General features: G+C 35.7%; 1 protein-coding gene and 1 non-coding gene across 4 annotated transcripts in view; both read left to right on the forward strand.

The window, feature by feature from the left end:
- The window catches only part of FSTL5 (follistatin like 5), a 789672-nt gene that overhangs the window by 554995 nt on the left and 215016 nt on the right, over positions 1 to 19661 (forward strand). The gene's annotated exons all lie outside the window — the stretch shown is intronic.
- Positions 13177 to 13285, forward strand: LOC131508222 (U6 spliceosomal RNA). The gene has a single exon (XR_009259928.1). It is a non-coding gene; the product is annotated as a U6 spliceosomal RNA (small nuclear RNA).

The raw sequence follows: 19661 nt of genomic DNA on the forward strand, positions 1-19661 counted from the left end.
ACTATTCCAAGTCTATACCTGTATAATAGTATCAGTATAAATTCAGAATTTTTATAATAATAATTTCCATTTCAGATATGAAATTACATGTTTTATTACATATAGAATAGAAATGGTATTATTTTAATATTCCAGAAAAATACTTCTATATTACCCCAAGTTACCATGTGGAAAATTATCTGGTTATACATGATTTATGCCTTAAGTTACTATAGTAACAGATCTGAACATGGTGAATTATCAAAAATTAATTCAATATAATTAACAACTAAGATTCTGAGGGTCAATATTGGCACAAAGGTACCTGATAAAAGCACACTTCCTGAAATTATTGTGAAATACTGCTATTAAAAACTGGTAAATATGGAAAAACGGTCAACTTATTAAGACTTCAATTTGCATATGATTAAAAAGAACTTTTTGAAGGCTGTCATTCCCGTATGATGGATATTTTATTCTGCTGTCCCATTAATGAAAAATAGTGCATGCTATTGACAAAGTAGAGTTAGAATGACAAACTGGTGTTTCCTAACACGGCTCCAACTGTAGCGGCTGTGATGCTGGCCAAAGTGGCCCCACGCGGCTTACGTGTTATTCACCACAACATGGGCTTCTCTGTCTTGTCCAATCTAGACTGCATCAGACTTCTGTATAGGATTGGAATTCAATTTTGTACACAACAGATAGGTACAAACTCAATCTACAGAACAGAAACTGATACAGATTATATATACATGTGTGTGTGTGTGTATATATATATATATATATATATATATATACACACATATATATATATGTAAACACTTTAAGGTAATGAGCATACAAAAAGTAATTAACTTACTTTGAAGAATGAAAGTTTTTAATGTGCTATGGTTAAAAAACAATAGACATCTTAACTATAGAGAACAAACTGATGGTTATCAGAGGGAGGTGGGCAAGGGGATGGGTGATGTAGCAGATGGGAGTAAGGTGGGCACTTGTTTTGATGAGCACCAGGTGTTGTGTGGAAGTGTTGAATCACTATATTGTACACCTGAAACTAGTATTACACTGTTTGTTAACTAGCTGGAATTTAAATAAAAATGTGGCGAAAAAATAAAAATAAAAAGTATTTCTAAAAAAAGAAGTAAAGAAAAAAAGGGGTAAACAACAACACTAACAAAACAATAGATACAATACAATATATACAATATTGCTATAAATCTGTAGCTCTACTCACATTGTTAAGCAGCTTTTAATAAGTATCTACATATGAGAATGAAAAAATACATTATAAAATCATCAAATTTGAAGTGTACATAATTTTTCATGCTTTCTAATTATACTTTCCTTCTTTCTTTTTGTAGCCAATTTCTGTAGCTTTATTAGCAGATAGGAAATTACTCTCTCTATATAAATTGTTTACCTTATTTTATTTTTTTTAAATTTACATCCAATTTAGTTATCATATAGTGCAGCAATGATTTCAGGAGTAGATTCCTTAGTACCCCTTACCCATTTAGCCCATCCCCCCTCCCACAACCCTCCAGTAAGCCTCAGTTTCTTCTCCATATTCATGAGTCTCTTCTGTTTTGTCTCCCTCCCTGTTTTTATATTATTTTTGTTTCCCTTCCCTTATGTTCATCTGTTTTGTCTCTTAAAGTCCTCATATGAGCAAAGTCATATGATATTTGTCTTTCTCTGATTGGCTAATTTCACTTAGCATAATACCCTCCAGTTCATTCCACGTAGTTAAAAATGGCAAGATTTCATTTTTTGATTGCTGAGTAATACTCCATTGTGTGTGTGTGCGTGTGTGTGTGTGTGTGTGTGTGTGTATACATATATATACCACATCTTCTTTATCCATTCATACATTGATGGACATTTGGGCTCTTTCCATACTTTGGCTATTGTTGATAGTACTGCTATAAACATGGGGGTGCATGTGTCCCTTTGAAACAGCACACCTGTATTCCTTGGATACATGCCTAGTAGTGCAATTGTTGGGTTGTAGGGTAGTTCTATTTTTAGTGTTTTGAGGAACCTCCATACTGTTTTCCAGAGTGGTTGCACCAGCTTACATTCCCACCAACAATGCAAAAGAGATCCTCTTTCTCTGAATCCTTGAAAACATGTTGTTGCCTGAGTTGTTAATGTTAGCCATTCTGACAGGTGTAAGGTGGCATCTCATTGTGGTTTTGATTTGTATTTCCCTCATGATGAGTGATGTTGAGCATTTTTTCATGTGTTGGTTGGCCATCTGGATATCTTCTTTGGAGAAGTGTCTATTCATGTCTTTTGCCCATTTCTTCACTGGATTATTTGTTTTATTGGGTGTTGAGTTTGATAAGTTCTTTATAGATTTTGGATACTAACCCTTTATCTGATATGTCATCTGCAAATATCCTCTCCAATTCTGTTGGTTGCCTCTTAGTTTTGCTGATAGTTTTCCTTCACTGTGCAGAAGCTTTTTATTTTGATGAGGTCCCAGTAGTTACTTTTCGTTTTTGTTTCCCTTGCCTCCAGAGACATATTGAGTAAGAAGTTGCTGTGGCCAAGATCAAAGAGGTTTTTGCCTCCTTTCTCCTCAAGGATTTTGATGGCTTCCTGTTCTTACATTTAGGTCTTTCATCCATTTTGAGTTTATTTTTGTGTGTGGTGTAAGAAAGTGATCCAGGTTCATTCTTCTGCATGTCACTGTCCAGTTTTCCCAGCACCATTTGCTGAAAAGACTGTCTTTATTCCATTGGATGTTCTCTCCTGCTTTGTCAAAGAATAGTTGGCCATATGTTTGTAGGTCCATTTCTGGGATCTCTATTCTGTTCCATTGATCTGAGTGTCTGTTCTTCTGCCAGTACCATACTGTCTTGATGATTACAGCTTTGTAGTATAGCTTGAAGTCTGGGATTGTGATACCTCCTGCTTTGGCTTTCTTTTTCAAGATTGCTTTGACTATTCCAGGTCTTTTCTGGTTCCATACAAATTTTAGAATTATTTTTTCTAGCTCTGTGAAGAATGCTGGTGTTATTTTGATAGGGATTGCATTGAATATGTATATTACTTTGGGTAGTATCAACATTTTAACAAGATTTGTTCTTCCTATCCAGGAGCATGGAATCTTTTTCCTGTTTTGGTGACTTTTTCAATTTCTTTCATAAGCTTTCTATAGTTTTCAGCGTATAGATTTTTCACCTCTTTGGTTAGATTTGTTCCTAGGTATTTTATGGTTTTTGTGCAACTGTAAGTGTGGTCAATTCCTTGATTTCTCTTTCTGTCACTTCATTATTGGTGTATAAGAATGCAGCTGATTTCTGTGCATTGATTTATATCCTGCAACTTTGCTGAATTCATGAATCAATTCTAGCAGTTTTTTGGTGGAATCTTTAGGGTTTTCCATAAAGAGTATCATGTCATCTGCGAAGAGTGAAAGTTTGACCTCCTCTTGGCCAATTTGGATGCCTTTTATTTCTTTGTGTTGTCTGATTGCAGAGGTTAAGACTTCCAATACTGTGTTAAATAACAGTGGCAAGAGTGGACATCCCTGTCTTATTCCTTACTTTAGGGGAAAAGTTCTCAGTTTTTCACCATTGAGGATGATATTAGCGTTGGGTTGTTCATATGTGGCTTTTATGATCTCGATGTATGCTCCTTCTAGCTCTACTTTCTTGAGGGTTTTTATCAAGAAAGATGCTGTATTTTGTCAAATGCTTTCTCTGCATCTATTGAGAGGATCATATGGTTCTTGTCTTTTCATTTATTGATGTGATGAATCATATTAATTGTTTTTCGGATATTGAACCAGCCCTCCATCCCAGGTATAAATCCCACTTGGTCGTGGTGAATAATTTTTTTAATGTATTGTTGGAGCCAATTGGCTAATATCTTGTTGAGGTTTTTACATCCATGTTCATCAGGGAAATTGGTCCATAGTTCTCCTTCTTAGTGGAGTGTCTGTCTGGTTTTGGAGTCAAGGTAATGCTGACTTCATAGAAAGAGTTTGGAAGTTTTCCTTCCATTTCTATTTTTTGGAACAGCTTCAAGAGAATAGGTGTTCACGCTTCCTTAAATGTTTGGTAGAAATCCCCTGGAAAGCCATCTGGCCCCGGACTCTTGTTTTTTGGCAGATTTTTTATTACTAATTTGATTTCCTTACTGGTTATGGGTCTGTTCAAATTTTCTATATCTTCCTATTTCAGTTTTGGTATTGTATATGTTTCTAGGAATTTGTCCATTTCTTCAAGATTGCAAATTTTATTGGCATATAATTGCTCATAATATTCTCTTATTATTGTTTTTTTTTCTGCTGTGTTGGTTGTGATCTCTCCTCTTTCATTCTGGATTTTATTTATTTGGGTCCTTTTCTTCTTCTTTTTGATCAAACTGGCTAGTGGTTTATCACTTTTGTTAATTCTTTCAAAGAACCAACTTCTGGTTTCATTGATCTGTTGTACTGTTTTGGTTTTTTTTGTTTTTTTTTTTTTTTGTTTTGTTTTGATAGCATTAGTTTCTGCTATAATCTTTATTATTTCCTGTCTTCTGCTGGTTTTGGGTTTTATTTGCTGTTCTTTTTCCAACTCCTTAAGACATAAGGTTAGATTGTGTATCTGAGATCTTTCTTCCTTCTTTAGGAAGGCCTGGATTGCTATATACTTTCCTCTTGACCGCCTTTGCTGTGTCCCAGAGGTTTGGGGTTGTGGTGTTATCATTTTCATTGATTTCCATATACTTTTTAATTTCCTCGTTAACTGCTTGGTTAGCCCACTCATTCTTTTATAGGATGTTCTTCAGTCTCCAAGTATTTGTTACCTTTCCAAATTTTTTCTTGTGGTTGATTTCGAGTTTCATAGCATTGTGGTCTGAAACTATGCGTGGTATGATCTCGATCTTTTCGTACTTACTTAGGGCTGATTTATGTCCCGGTATATGGTCTATTCTGGAGAACGTTCCATGTGCACTGGAGAAGAATGTATATTCTGCTACTTTAGGATGAAATGTTCTGAATATAACTGTTAAGTCCATCTGGTCCAGTATGTCATTCAAAGCCATTGTTTGCTTGTTGATACTTTGATTAGATAATCTGTCCATTGCTGTGAGTGGGGTGTTGAAGTCTCCTACTATTATGGTATTACTATCGATGAGTTTCTTTAGTTTGTGATTAATTGATTAATATATTTGGGTGCTCTCACATTTGGTGCATAAATGTTGACAATTGTTAGGTCGTCTTGGTGGATAGACTCCTTGATTATGATATAATGCCCTTCTTCATCTCTTGTTACAGTCTTTATTTTAAAGTCTAGATTGTCTGATATAAGTATGGCTACTCCGGCTTTCTTTTGTTGACCATTAGCATGATAGATGGTTCTCCATCCCCTTATTTTCAATCTGAAGGTGTCTTTAGGTCTAAAGTGGGTCTCTTGTAAACAGCATATAGATGGATCTTGTGTTCTTATCCATTCTGTTGCTGTATGTCTTTGGATTGGAGCATTGAGTCCACTGACATTTAGAGTGAGTACTGAAATATATGAATTTATTGCCATTATGATGCTTGTAGAGTTGGGAGTTTCTGGTGGTGTCTTTGGTCCTTTCTAGTCGTTGCTGCTTTTGGTATTTATTTAGTTATTTCTCTCTCTATATATATTTTTCATCTTTTCTCCCCTCAGAGAGTCCCCCTTAAAATTTCTTGCAGGTCTGGTTTAGGGGAAAAAAGGAAATCATTTGAGAATTTGAAAAAATGAATACACTGAAGTATTCTAAAATGAAATGATGGGAGTAAAATAGGATTTTTAAAAATTTACACAAAAGTAAAGAATATAGTAGAAAAAACTTAAAGAAAAATATTTTTAATAAAAATTCAAAATAAAGATGAATTTTTTCTCTTTCTGTATTCAAGAAAAGGAAAGTATTGTAAAAGACAAAAAAAAAAAAAAGAAAGACAATTGAATAGATGGACCTGCTTGCAGATTGAAATATAACTGAAATTACTTCATTTTCCTGTAGAAGTCAGACTATGAAGCGCTTTATAGTCCATAAACTAAGTAGGCGGTGAGACTTGTGTTCTTGAAGAGCAAGGTTGGCCCTGTTGGGTGGGGCTCAGTTTAACGGATCCGCTCTCCACTAGGTGGCGCTGCTAGCCTACTGGAGTGGATTGTTGTGGCGCTCGTAGGTGTGTATGTGCATGTGTGGGAGTGGTGAAAATGGCGTCACCCAGCTACCCAGTCTTTAGTATGTGAACCCTGTTCTCCATGATCAGCAATAGGGCACCCGTTCTCTGTCTTCAGCTTTTGTCCACTACCCGCTTTTTCTTCACTGTCCGTGACCAAGCCCCAGGCACTACCTCTCTCCCAAGTTTTGTCTCAGATGTGCCTGTATTCCCTGGCCCCTTACTTCTGAAGAAATGCAGCTTTGACCTGTTCCACCCCTCTGTGGAAGGGTCTCACCAAGCAATGGCCGAATGCCAGCTGCACCCAGGAATGATTGCTGGACCCTGCTGCTGCTGGTGTCTCAAGACTGTGGCCAGGTGCCAGTCTGCCCCAGAAAAAGTTTGCAAGTAGTGTAGCAGCAGCTTTTCAGGGATTATGAAAAATCACAACACACATCTGGCACCAGGCTTCACCCTTAACGACCTTGTTCCAGCACCAGCAAATGTGGCCACCTTCTGGGGTCTGCTGGGACCAGGTAGCTTCAACAGTCTCTACCAAATGTCCTTCCAACAGTGGAACTGCTTCTTCCTGTGTGGCCCGAGAACCTCCTGGACCCCACTCTGTTCCTGGAGATTCGCCCTTCCCACCAGAGCACCACAAGGTATCGAGCTGTGGAGTTAAAGACTCTGCACTCCACTTGTTTACAGTCTTAATGGAATTTAAACCCTCTCCTTTCTCCTTTCTCCTGTTTTAGTTTAGTCCCTGCAGCTGTTTCCAATTTTCTACTTTCTCTCCAGCTGCTTTTGGGGAGGCATGCTTTTCCTGTATTCTCACCCCCTCCCCCAGTCTCCATCCTCTCCGCCTGCAAAAGCAGCTCCCTGCCCGCCGCCTGCTTCTCTCTCCCCATGTTCACCTCTCCGTGCCATGTACCTGCTGAAATCAGTGGTTAAGATTGTGCAGATTGTTTTGTTAATCCTCCAATCAGTTTTCTAGGTGTGTAGGATGGTTTAGTGTTGGTCTGGCTGTATTTCATGGGGGTGAGACACACAAAAAACTTCCATGCTGTTCTGCCATCCTGGCTCTTCTCCTCTATTCTTTAAATATTTATATCAGAAGATATCTTGATTTTCAATCTTTAAAACAAATTTTAAATATGTGGAAATATACATGAAGAGAAAAATTAAAATAACAAAATAAAAGTGCTTATTTCTGGATTTCAAAATTGAAAGTCCTTTAGGCTTTCAAAACTTAATATGTAGTCCTATTAATATAAAAAAGGGGGAAATCAAGTTTAGTGCAGTATCTTATGGAGTAGAGGTCCACACTTCAATTTGGCAGACAGGGGAAATTCAAAATATGAATGGAGTTACTGCTGTTATCCTTTAGTAATTGCTTCAAATGCATTTTCTTAATTGGTAATAACTATCTTATCTCTTATGAGTAAGCATTTATCTTCCCCACTGCTTTTGTCTTATGTAAAATAGTATGTAATCAGTATTGGAAAATTTCGCTTTTCTATATCCCCCCCTGTAATCTTTCTCATCACTTAAAAATTTCTCTTGCAAATGTAATTGCCTAAGAGCTTATGTGAATTTAATTAAAGAGAAATAATAAATTTGAGATGTATAAGCAAGTCCTTGAGAGTTTTACCACATCCAGTATCTCAAATACATTAAATAAAAGCTCTCCAAGCAAAGGGTACAAGATATTCTGCACAAATCTGCTCTTAGAGGTTCCACTTAATGAAGAAAAGTGATAGCCTTCTTTAACAGAAATAAGTAGATATCTATCATTGACTTGAAATATATCATGCCAGAAATCACTCATTTGGGATATGAAATGTAATACCATCATTTTATTATTTTGTTTATGAACCATAACACACACACACACACACACACACACACACACACAAAACTGAACCGAAAACTAATTTATCATTTTATTTTATTTTATTTTATTTTATTTTATTTTATTTTGCTTTTTATTTATTGTCAAGTTAGTTAACATACATTGTAGTCTTGGCTTTAGGAAGATTCCTGTGGTTCATCACTTACATATGACACCCAGTGCTCATCCTAACAAATGCCCTCTTTAATGTCCATCACCCATTTTGCCCACTCTCCCAACTCCCCACCCCCATCAGCCCTCAGTTTTTTCTCTGCATTTAAGAGTGTCTTATGTGAACCGAAAACTAATTTAAAGTAAAGTATTATGAAAAATTACACAGGAAATGATTTTGTTGATAACATAACTGACATATCCTGACAAACAAGGATTTCATTTAACTAATATAAAAACTATAAATAATCTGGGGCGCCTGGGTGGCACAGTTGGTTAAGCGTCCGACTTCAGCCAGGTCACGATCTCGCGGTCCGTGAGTTTGAGCCCCGCGTCAGGCTCTGGGCTGATGGCTCGGAGCCTGGAGCCTGTTTCCGATTCTGTGTCTCCCTCTCTCTCTGCCCCTCCCCCGTTCATGCTCTGTCTCTCTTTGTCCCAAAAATAAATAAAAAACGTTGAAAAAAAATTAAAAAAAAAAACTATAAATAATCTTAATGAGCAATAAGCATAATATAATATATTTTATAAAGAGTCTAGATACAATATTTTAGATTTAAATTTTTAAAAAATGTTTACTTATTTATTTTGAGAGAGAGAATGCACAAGCAGGGGAGGGGCAGAAAGAGAGAGGAAAGAAGAGAATCCCAAGCAGGTTCTGTGCTATCAGTGCAGAACTTGACATAAGGTTTGACTCACAAACTGTGGAATCATAAACTTAGGCAAAATCAAGAGTCAGAAGCTTAACCGACTGAGCCACCCAGGCATCCCTCAGATTTCAATTTTTTAAATATATGGTCATTTGGTAGTCATGTATTTAATTTAATACCACATAAATGTTGAAATAAAAATGGAGTAATTGGAATGAAAGCGTGTTTGTAGTGATAAATAAAAAATAAAAAATAAATAAAAATTCACCTTCTAATGTTTTTGTCATTGTTTGTACACTTGAGAATGAGACAGGAATGGTATTCATTAATATCATAATTTCTAATTGGATTCAATATCTTATGAAATGAAACATGGGCCAAAATTTGAGAAAATTCCTATTGTCAAGGATGAGTTCCAGATACAATCTCAAATACAACTGGGTGTGTGTCTGTGTCTGTGTATGTGTATCTACATATAATTTTAACTGCCACCACCCCTTGTGATGCTTGATATTTCTGTGAGTCTATCAAGAAACTCTAGAAATAAAGTTAGAATGGAACTGAGGCTTTCTTTATTTCTCAAAAATCTATTCATAAATTTAAAAAATAAATGTTTAAGTGTTGATATAAATAATATTTCTCATGTTGAAGACACAAGTATGTTATATGTATTTTCACTTGACACTTTATTGAAAATTCATAATTTTGTCCTTACATCTGTGAATACATCTTTCTTGTCTTTGCTTTTATTCCTTTTCCTTGACTTACTGCACCTTTTAGAAACTCCAGTAAAATGTTGAATGAAAATGATGATAATGGGAATTTTTCTCTTCTTCAAGTCTCAAAAGGAAGCTTTAAGGGTCTGACCCTTAAATAGGATGTTTGCTCTAGACATTTTGAATACCTGTTGGCAGATAAAGGAAGTTTATTTTATTCTGAATGTCCTAAAAATGTTATCATCAAAGATTCTTTTCTATCAAATATTATTTTTTTCAGCAGTTATTGGGATGGTCTTACGAATTTTCTCTTTTAATCTTTTACTGGAAGTTGAATTTTATAATATGCACCAAACTTGGTTTCCTGGATAAAGCAAATTGGGCATGATTTATTGTAATGACCAAGATATCCTTTATCAGATTGAGGTAGTTATTTTCTGTTCCTGGTATTCAGAGAATTTTATTATTAATGAGAGTTGAAAATTGTCCAGTGTTTTTTTTTCTTCATTTATTAACGTGATCATGCTATTCTGATAACATAGTAGATTATGGTATTTAGTTTTTAAGGTTTAGACTAACTTTTCATTCCTGGAATAACTCTATTTGTTCATACTATATTATCTTTTTATGTGTTATCATTTACATATATTGCTGTTTTCCAATACTAACATTTTAACAGTTTTGTCTATATTTATGAAATGCTATAATATTCTATTTTAGCAATGTTTTTCTCATGTTGTGACATCAAATTTTTTCTGAGCTCATAAAATATGTTGAGAGGTGCTTTCTTCTGTACTTGTGGAAGTGTTTGTAAGATTGGTATATTAGTTCATTCCTTAGTCTGTCTAGGATTTACCATTGAAAACATCTAAAATGTGAACTTTCTTGGTGGGAAAAGATTTTGACAATAAAAACAATTTTTGGGAGATGTAGAGCTATACAGCTTCTGTCATGTCTTGTTGATTGAGTTAACACATGGGCTGTGTCTCATCAACTGTAAGATCGTGACCTGAGCTGAGATCAACAGTCGGATGCTTAACTGACTGAGCCACCCACATGCCTCAAGATTTTTTTTGTCATTCCTTTTTTTTCTTTGAATCTTTGATCCTATTTATAGCATCCTATGTAAACTCCTTATTTACTTAATGCAATAGCTCAGTCATCTAAGTATTAGTTTTTATTGACAGATTTTTTTTTTCTCTTCAGTTTGGTCCTGTTTTTCAATTTGCTTGTCTGGTTTATTTTTAATTGGATAGTGTATAGTAAGAACAATATGTTATGAACACTGTGGATTCTTTTTTCTTTTTCTGAAGAGGGATCTTTTTTTTTCTTTTATTTTGTTTTTGTGTTTGTTTTTTTCTTTTTCTAGTAGGCAGACTATATGACTAGACTCAAATTCCAAACTCTCTTGCCTTAGGCAGTAGTGGAAAGTTCTGCTCAGTTTCTCGTATACAAGCATAGTTCAATGGAAGATATTAAAGGGATTTAGATGTAGGAAGAAATAGTTGGTTAAAGGATGCAACTGAAGTATTGAAAAGAGGGTGCTTAAGAAAAAAATAGATATTGTAGCATTCCAGGCAAATATAAAATGTAAAAAGTAAGGCAGTAGTAGAGTGGAAAGTGTTGGGTTTTTTTGTTTGTTTGTTTCTTTGTTTTTAATTTTGCCAGCCCAGAATTTCTTTATCTTCTTAGATAACCATCTCTCCATGACTCTGTGTCCATGGGTCTGGATGAAGATGACCTCATCCTTAGTTCCAGATGGGGCACACATAACACCGTAGTCACCAAAACCAAAACATGTAGTCAATATCAATCCCAAGTTTGGGATGAATGGATAGATTTTTTTGAGCTCTTTCTGCTCTGCTTAGATTTATAAGGATATACTTCTGGGGTCATATCCTGAGAAATTCTATTATGGGAGCCATTATGTGGATATAGTCAGCCTGAAAATGAATATATCATATAAAAATCAGAATAGAGGTGTAGAAACAACAAATGCCAGATATTCATGACATCCAATGGTATCCAGGATCCATTTTTTTACCCAAAGGTAGAATTTCCAGGTACTAACTTTGATAATAACAAAATATCTGGGAAAATGGAGTAAGGGTAGGGCAATGGAAATTCCAGAACAACATTGTGATCAAAACAATTAAAAAATAAAGTTGAAATTGTTCCTGATCAAATCTATACATCATCTTAACTAGGAGCTGAATATGAATACGAGTAAGATAAAACTCAAAAAACAGTGGCTTAAATAAGTAAGGATGTGTTTGTCTTTCATAACTCAAGTCAAAATTGGACAGGCTGGAGGGCGCCTGGGTGGCGCAGTCGGTTAAGCGTCCGACTTCAGCCAGGTCACGATCTCGCGGTCCGTGAGTTCGAGCCCTGCGTCAGGCTCTGGGCTGATGGCTCGGAGCCTGGAGCCTGTTTCCGATTCTGTGTCTCCCTCTCTCTCTGCCCCTCCCCCGTTCATGCTCTGTCTCTCTCTGTCCCAAAAATAAATAAAAAATGTTGAAAAAAAAAAAAAATTGGACAGGCTGGAGATGGAATGGTTGATCAGCTGTGGCCTCGGGACCCGGGCTCCTCCATCCCTCATTCTGTGCCTTCCTTTGTGATGGTGGTTGCACTTTGGACATCATGTACACATTTTAGTCACACAGACAAAAAAAGTGGAGGAGGAAGTGCTAACAAAATTGCTGATATCTCACTTACAAAACCAAATCTTTTGGCTAATTTTTAACTTTTACTTCTAGATCAAATAATGCCATGATAGAAAGGGCTTAACATGAACATTACATAAGCCAATAAATAAGGGCTTTTAACTAAATTAGGACTGGGGATAAAGGAGGACATTTTGCAAAGAGTGACAAAAGGAATATGTGAGATAATATGTTTAAGAAAAGTAAATATTTCCTTCTTAGAAATGTAGGGGAACTTTATTTATTTACTTTTTCACTAAGAAAGGCAAAAAGACAAAAGTATGTTAAGTGTGTCTTAAAAATTATTTTATGTTAAAAATCATCTCTGGGAGAATTTCATTGTGAAGTGCTTTATTCCTTCTCAAGATCTAGTAATTAGCTGGGCTGGAAAAAGTAATCTGTATTTTTAAACAAGCACTCATTGAGACTTTGATACAAACGATATGCAGATTACATTAAAAAAAAACAAGAGTATATTTTAAATAAGAAAGAAGAGAAGATACAAGAGCTCATACATCTTCTCTATAAAGTAGGTAAAAAGTTTCTATGCCTATCATGGTAGTTTCTTGAGTGAGACTTGAGGCTTCAGGAGAAAAAAAAAATGTGAACACTGTGTCAAGAAATCCATTAAATGAATATAGCTTTGGTTAGATTGGTAGTAGCCCAAACCATTCTGGCCCCTGTTTATCTAGCCACATGCTTGTCTAGTACCAACTTCCACGACAACAAAAATCAAAATAATTTCCTGTAAGAGTGTTGTCGGACTATAATAATACAAACTAGATATCTCAAAAATCAGGTGACCTATCTTAAATATAAAACAAATAAAATAGTTACAGTTTTTAAACTTAAACTTGTTTATACATATTCCTAATGTATGCTTTTCCCTGCAAACTACATAAATTTTAAACAATGATGAATATGTAGAGTGCTCCCTTGGGCAGCACTTGTACTAAAATGGAAATGAAACAGAGAAGATTAGCATGGCCCCACATAAGAATGACGTAATGAATATGTAGAGATCTCAACATGGGCTTCACAGATACAACCTTGGGGTTTATCCCCTGAGGACTGAATTTAAAAAAGTTGAAAGAAGCAAATTATGGAAATACTCAGAAATACCAATCCGCATTAATAATACTTATAAAATAATAAGTGAAAAACGAAAATATCACTGTGGTAAAGTTGCATTTTGTTCTTAACCATGATTTAAGTATTGAGCTACGGCAATGCATGACCTGCCATAAGGAGCTGTGTGAAGGCTGGGCTCTACCATGATGAAGTCCTTCTCTGCCTTTAACTAGATGTCTTCTCTAGGCTGAGGAGATTTGGAGCCTCTTTCTTCGTTGTAAAGTGAGGATAGTACACTTTTCACACACGACATTAGGTTTGTGAAGTGTTTAGCACAATTATTTCCATTTTTCACACAATAAAGTGACAAAATCTGAAGATATACTTAGTAAAAAAAGAAAAAGAAAAAGAAAGGGTGAAAGAGAATTGTTGCTCTTTTAAAAGTCCAATTACCAGAAGTAAGAGAATATGGTTGCTGAGTAGCAGATATAATCCAAACAATTTTAAAAGGTGGCTTAATAAAATAATTCTGACAGAAGGAAAGCTATGCATGCTACAGTTTAAAAAAATGTATTGCTATAATAGCCTAGTGCAAAGTTTCTATACACATGATTATGGAAAATGTTGATGGTATTGGAAGTACACTGATATTATAAATATAGGAGCACTGAAGAGATGGAGAATATTTGTACCATTTCGTTATGATGTTTATTTGATCTAATGAGGGGAATTAAATCCCATTTTCACTTATTTTTAGATTTCTTTCCATGCTACATGGATTGATATGCTTATAATGAAAAATTAATAATATTTTTATGAGATAACAAGAGTATTGTATGATTCTAAATATTTTTTATGTTTAAAGATTTTGATATTTAAAGAGGCAAAAATCATACAATACAATTGTATATAATACAAATTGTATATAATACAGATTGTGTATAAATCTGGAAGAAAGGATTATATGGACTCCTAATTATTCAGGAAGATTCTCCCCTTTATTTGTTCTCCATGATCATTTCATCTTGTTGATTGGTTACAATTTCTATTATCTCAATGAATCTCTTTAATTGAGGTTCCATAACAGATAGTAATGGACACCTGATTGCAATCCTATATTTAAATTGAAGTTCTCTTTTACTCCCATATTTTTGAGATCATCAACCAATGGATGATGAAGAGGTGTTGGTGAATTTGGAGTGACTGTGAATACATAGTCTCTGGGAATAAACTTATTTTAAATATAGTGTATTGTATACTGCGTGCAATATAGAAATGGTTTTATCAGAGTATAGGTAAAAGGTTTATTAATGAGAATAGGTTGTTGGAATACAGTCATAAATGACAATGATTGTGATTACTTGCAATTTACCAGAAACTTCATGTGCTTGTATTATGCAACATAAACATTTTTATTCTTACTAATTAGTGAAGCCAAGTTGACTTGTGAAATGGAATCCAAGAGTAGAGAATGGAATTCAAGTCCTTTCCAAGGTTCTGATTTCAAAATCCTTGCTCTTGTCACTCTGCTAAATTACTTCTTTATACTTCCACTTTAACTAATGTCTATTTTGTGATGGATAGTATACTAGATTTGCCGATCTAAACTTATTTAATCAAATAAATTCAGTTTTACTAATCTTATTTTAAACGATAAGGAAACTGGTGGTGCCTGGGTGGTTCAGTCAGTTAAGCGACCAACTTCAGCTCAGGTCATGATCCTGAGTTGGAGCTCCACAACGGGATCTGTGCTGACAGCTCAGAGCCTGTAGTCTGCTTTGGTTTCTGTGTCTCCCCCTCTCTCTGCCCCTCCTATGCTCATGCTCTGTCTCTCAATAATAAATAAATGCTAAACAAATTTTTTTAAAGATAAGGAAACTGAAATTCAAGGAGCCCAGCTTTCTCAGGATCACATAATTGCTCAACATCAGATCATTTGGTTCATACTAGAATAAGACTGGAAAGTTTATCAGAATCCATACAGAATAATTAAGCTTTAAATTTATACTAATTTTATTAACTTGATTTTGTATAATTCTGAGATAATTACTAAATAAGAATGTCAAGATATCACAGAAAATATTAGCCCTATCTAATATAAAAAACCACACTGTGAAACTCCCACTTTAAGGAGTTCAAATAAATTGTAAGCAAGAGTATTTTAAATAGCAATTATTGTGTATAAGCCAATACTACATTTTAAATTTAAGCACTCAACTATTTTCCTTCTTTATTTTATTTTTTTTTTTTAAATTTTTTTTTCAACGTTTTTTATTTATTTTTGGGACAGAGAGAGACAGAGCATGAACGGGGGAGGGGCAGAGAGAGAGGGAGACACAGAATCGGAAACAGGCTCCAGGCTCCGAGCCATCAGCCCAGAGCCTGACGCGGGGCTCGAACTCACGGACCGCGAGATCGTGACCTGGCTGAAGTCGGACGCTTAACCGACTGCGCCACCCAGGCGCCCCTATTTTCCTTCTTTAAACATAAGAAGAATTTGGGAATGTAATAAGGATTAAATAACAAAATAAACCTAAAACTCATTTGATTAATTGGTCGATGATATATGAAATATGATTGAGCTACATTAGGAGTTCATGTTTTGCATATTTTATGTTTGTTTCAATTCAAAGTCTTCACAGAAAATGACTATTTTAAACATGACCTTCAGACTTAATTGTATTTTTTTGCATTCTCTACATACATTGTTACTTCACAGACAAGATATGTTCCGGAAAAGTTACATATGAAACAAAACTTGTAATTTTTCATCTAAAAGATGCTGAAGGAATGTGTTCTTTAAAGGAAAACTCAGATGAATATTTTTGAAATGCAGATAAAAGTTATTGCATATGGATTTACCTGTATGTTTTCTTAAACTGGATAATATTTGAAGACATTATCAGGGATTTTGCCTTCTGGTCCCCCTGTTTTCCTGCTCTACTCTGTAGTCTTTCTGTCTCGGGGCCTTCTTCTTCATGAGCATCAGCATCCTATGAGCACGTATATGATTAGGCCACCATGTTAAGTTTTGAGAGCATTACACTAGATGCACTACTGTGAATTGTCACATAATTAGTTTTAGTTTATAAGAAATTCTATGATTATATTTTGAGTTCAATAGATACAGTTTCCTTCAGGCTTGGTTAAAGATTTGTTAGTACCAGGGTGCATGGGTGGCTCAGCCAGTTGAGTGTCTAACTCTTGGTTTCGGCTCAGGTCATGAACGCCAGGGTCGTGAGATCAAACTCTGTGTTGGGCTCCACGCTGTGAATGGAACCTGCTTAAGATTCTCTCTCTCTCCTCTCTCCCTCTGCCTTTTCTCCCCACTTGTGTGTGCTCTCTCTGTCTAAAATAAAATTTAAAAATACTAAAAAAAAGGGGAAAAAAAGGATTTGTTAGTACCTTTTTTAGCTCCAAGCTTTTCTGAATTTCAGTATTCAGTCATAAGGTAGAGTTGTTAAACTACTTAAAATTATAATAACAGAACACCAATAATAGATATTTATGTTACAATTGCAGTGTTGCAGACACATTTGTCAGTATATTTTACAAATAGAATCATAGAACCTTGTAACATCATTAATATTATAAGATTATCACTAACATTCCCGTTTTGTAGATGGTAATTCTGAGACAAAAAGAGGTATGGGATTTGTCTTCATCACATAATTCTTGCTTTTAGAATAGATTCTACTTCAATACCTTTCCCTACAGAAACAGACCCCTACAGCACTGTTTACCAGTTTTTCAGTTCACAAGCAGAAATTCCCTCTGAAGCTTTTATAGCCTTATATGCCTTCATTGAAGTAATGCCCTGATAAAGATATTGTGTCTTCCCTACTTCCAAAGTCCAAGTGAACTGTGTGACCTTTTATTGTTGTTAAAAGAATCTACAAAATCATATCACAAGTTTATGTTAATGTGGCAGCGGGCGCTAATGAATATCACAATGGTAGAACACAATAGCGTGGATTTCAAGCACCAAATTCATTCATCCTGATCATACACTGGTTCTGGTAAAGGGGAAAATAGAGAAAGCTGACTATTCTAGCCTTACAAAATGCCACTGATTTTATTTTCCTTTAGTGAAAAAACACACTAATGAATACCATGAAATAAATCCTTGTTCTTTGATTACTGTGTTATTGAATTATGTACTATTTATTATCCTGAAAGTAGTAGGCATAAAACATCTTCTTTTAATAATATGAATACAATATTTCAAGTTATTATTCAAATTACTTTTATGTATCTATTATTTTATTGCTTTTCCTTTATTCTAAAGTAATATTGAAGTTATACTTTGTTTTTTTATTTTTATTTATTTTATTTTCATGTTTGGCAATTAATTGAAGTTCTGCATTAGAAGTTGTTAATTATTAGGGTCGCCTGGGTGGATCAATTGGTTAAGTGTCCAACTTCGGCTCAGGTTATGATCTCATGGTTTGTGAGTCGGGCTCTGTACTGACAGTTCAGAGCCTGGAGCCTGCTTTGGATTCTGTGTCTCCCTCTCTCTCTGCCCCTCTCGCGCTTGTGCTCACTCGCTCTCTCCTCTCTCTCTCTCTCTCTCAAAAATAAATAAACAAATGCTAAAAAAAAAAAGTTGTTAATTATTAGAAGGCACACAATGTGAGGAATCTCTTTTCTCTTTTGGCTTTCTCTCTTGGCACATTGCTGGTTTTATTTTTGTGCTTCTGGAGGATCTTGAGTCTTCTTGTTTGCCAACTCGTCCTTCACTAACAATCTACAGATTTTGGCACGGCCAGATTTAACCCCCTTCTCTTTTCTCCAGATGAACTCATCCAGCCTGAAGTAAGTGCTGTGATATTCACAGATTTAACTCCAATGGCTCTGGCCTTTGGGGCTTTGAGCTTGAGCATCTCTCTCTTTTCTTTCTGGCCCTTCCCATGGCTGGTTCCTTTTCAAGCTTATAGTTTCGTTAGTAAGATAAGCCCTGGCAGAGAGGCCTTATATGACCATTCCATCCAAAATAACTTTTCCACCCTAAATTTTTTTTCCATAATTTTGCGCTAAGAAATTAGTTCTTGTCTGTATTTACTGTTGTATTGTCCTCACTGTAATTAAGCTTCCTGATGGCAATTTCTTGGTTAGTTGGTACACTTTGGTATACAGAGGACCTTGAATACCGTATACTCCCTAGTGAGTGTTTCATGAATATTTACAATGGATAAAAAATTCATTTATGAACAAAAACATATAACATATTGCTAATTCTTAGCTAATTAGTGCTAAAGGCTACAGTTATCATAAGAGTGTATGTAGTAAGTTACATACTTACTACATACTTACTTTTAATCTTTTATAAAGATCTTTTAAAATATTTTAAAAATTCATTTAAAGAAATAGAAATAGATACGTCCTGCTCCTGGACATGTCATGTCATGAGCCTGTATCCAGCCACACTCCAAGCTCCCCATGGCCTCTGTTCTAATCCCATCACCATTCATCCTTTCCCTCATGTTCTAACAGGTATTGTTCCTGAGAACATTCCCAACTGATCCTCAGAGTATATTCATAGGTAAATCTGACCTAAGACCATAGCTTTTAAAAAAGATATAATCCTGCCCTCGTGAAGTCCACATCTTAATGGAAAGGCACACCATACTGTATGATAACTACTGAGACATGTCAGAATGTCCTCAGACTCACGTGGGAGTGGTGGCTGCATGCAGGACCTGGTCGGTGACTCCACCAGCCCTCCACATCCTATGTTGCTCCCTGGGAGGTAGGAGATCTGGCTACCCCAGTGCCAAGGAGTGGTGCTGCGCTGTGGCTGCCTTCCACTGGCCACTGAAGAAAAAAATATGCCTTCTCTTCACACCCCTCACCAGCCTCTCCCCCACCTACTCAACCAGTAAATGCTTCACTGGTGCTGAGAAGAAATGGAAAATCACTTCTCTTCCTTCTTCCTTGATGACTAGGAAATCCAAACATCCACATTCAGGCTGAGAAGCTGAGAATCCCTCAAATGTTTCTCTTCTCACCCATTGTCCCAACCACAGCTGAGTAACTGGACTGTCCACCCACATTGTGCCTATTTTGTGCCTTTTTTTCCAGTTGTATCAGGAAGCCACCCCCTCCTTGTGTATCAGCTCAGGTCTGTGGCAAATTCTCTCAAAATGTTGCTTCTGTTTCTTGCTCCTTTTATTGTATCCACTAGGCTTCCAAAAGCAGGTACCTGGCTGTAGCTAAGCACCTTATGAAAAAGAAACAAGCCCACCAACCAAGGTTGGCTCAAACTTTGGGCCCTGCTACTTCCTAGCAATGGGAATTCACCACTCTTAGCCTTAGTTTTTTCTTCTGTAAAATGAGGCTCAT

Source organism: Neofelis nebulosa, chromosome 3, assembly GCF_028018385.1.
Source record: "Neofelis nebulosa isolate mNeoNeb1 chromosome 3, mNeoNeb1.pri, whole genome shotgun sequence".
In the NCBI taxonomy this organism is placed as follows: domain Eukaryota; kingdom Metazoa; phylum Chordata; class Mammalia; order Carnivora; family Felidae; genus Neofelis; species Neofelis nebulosa.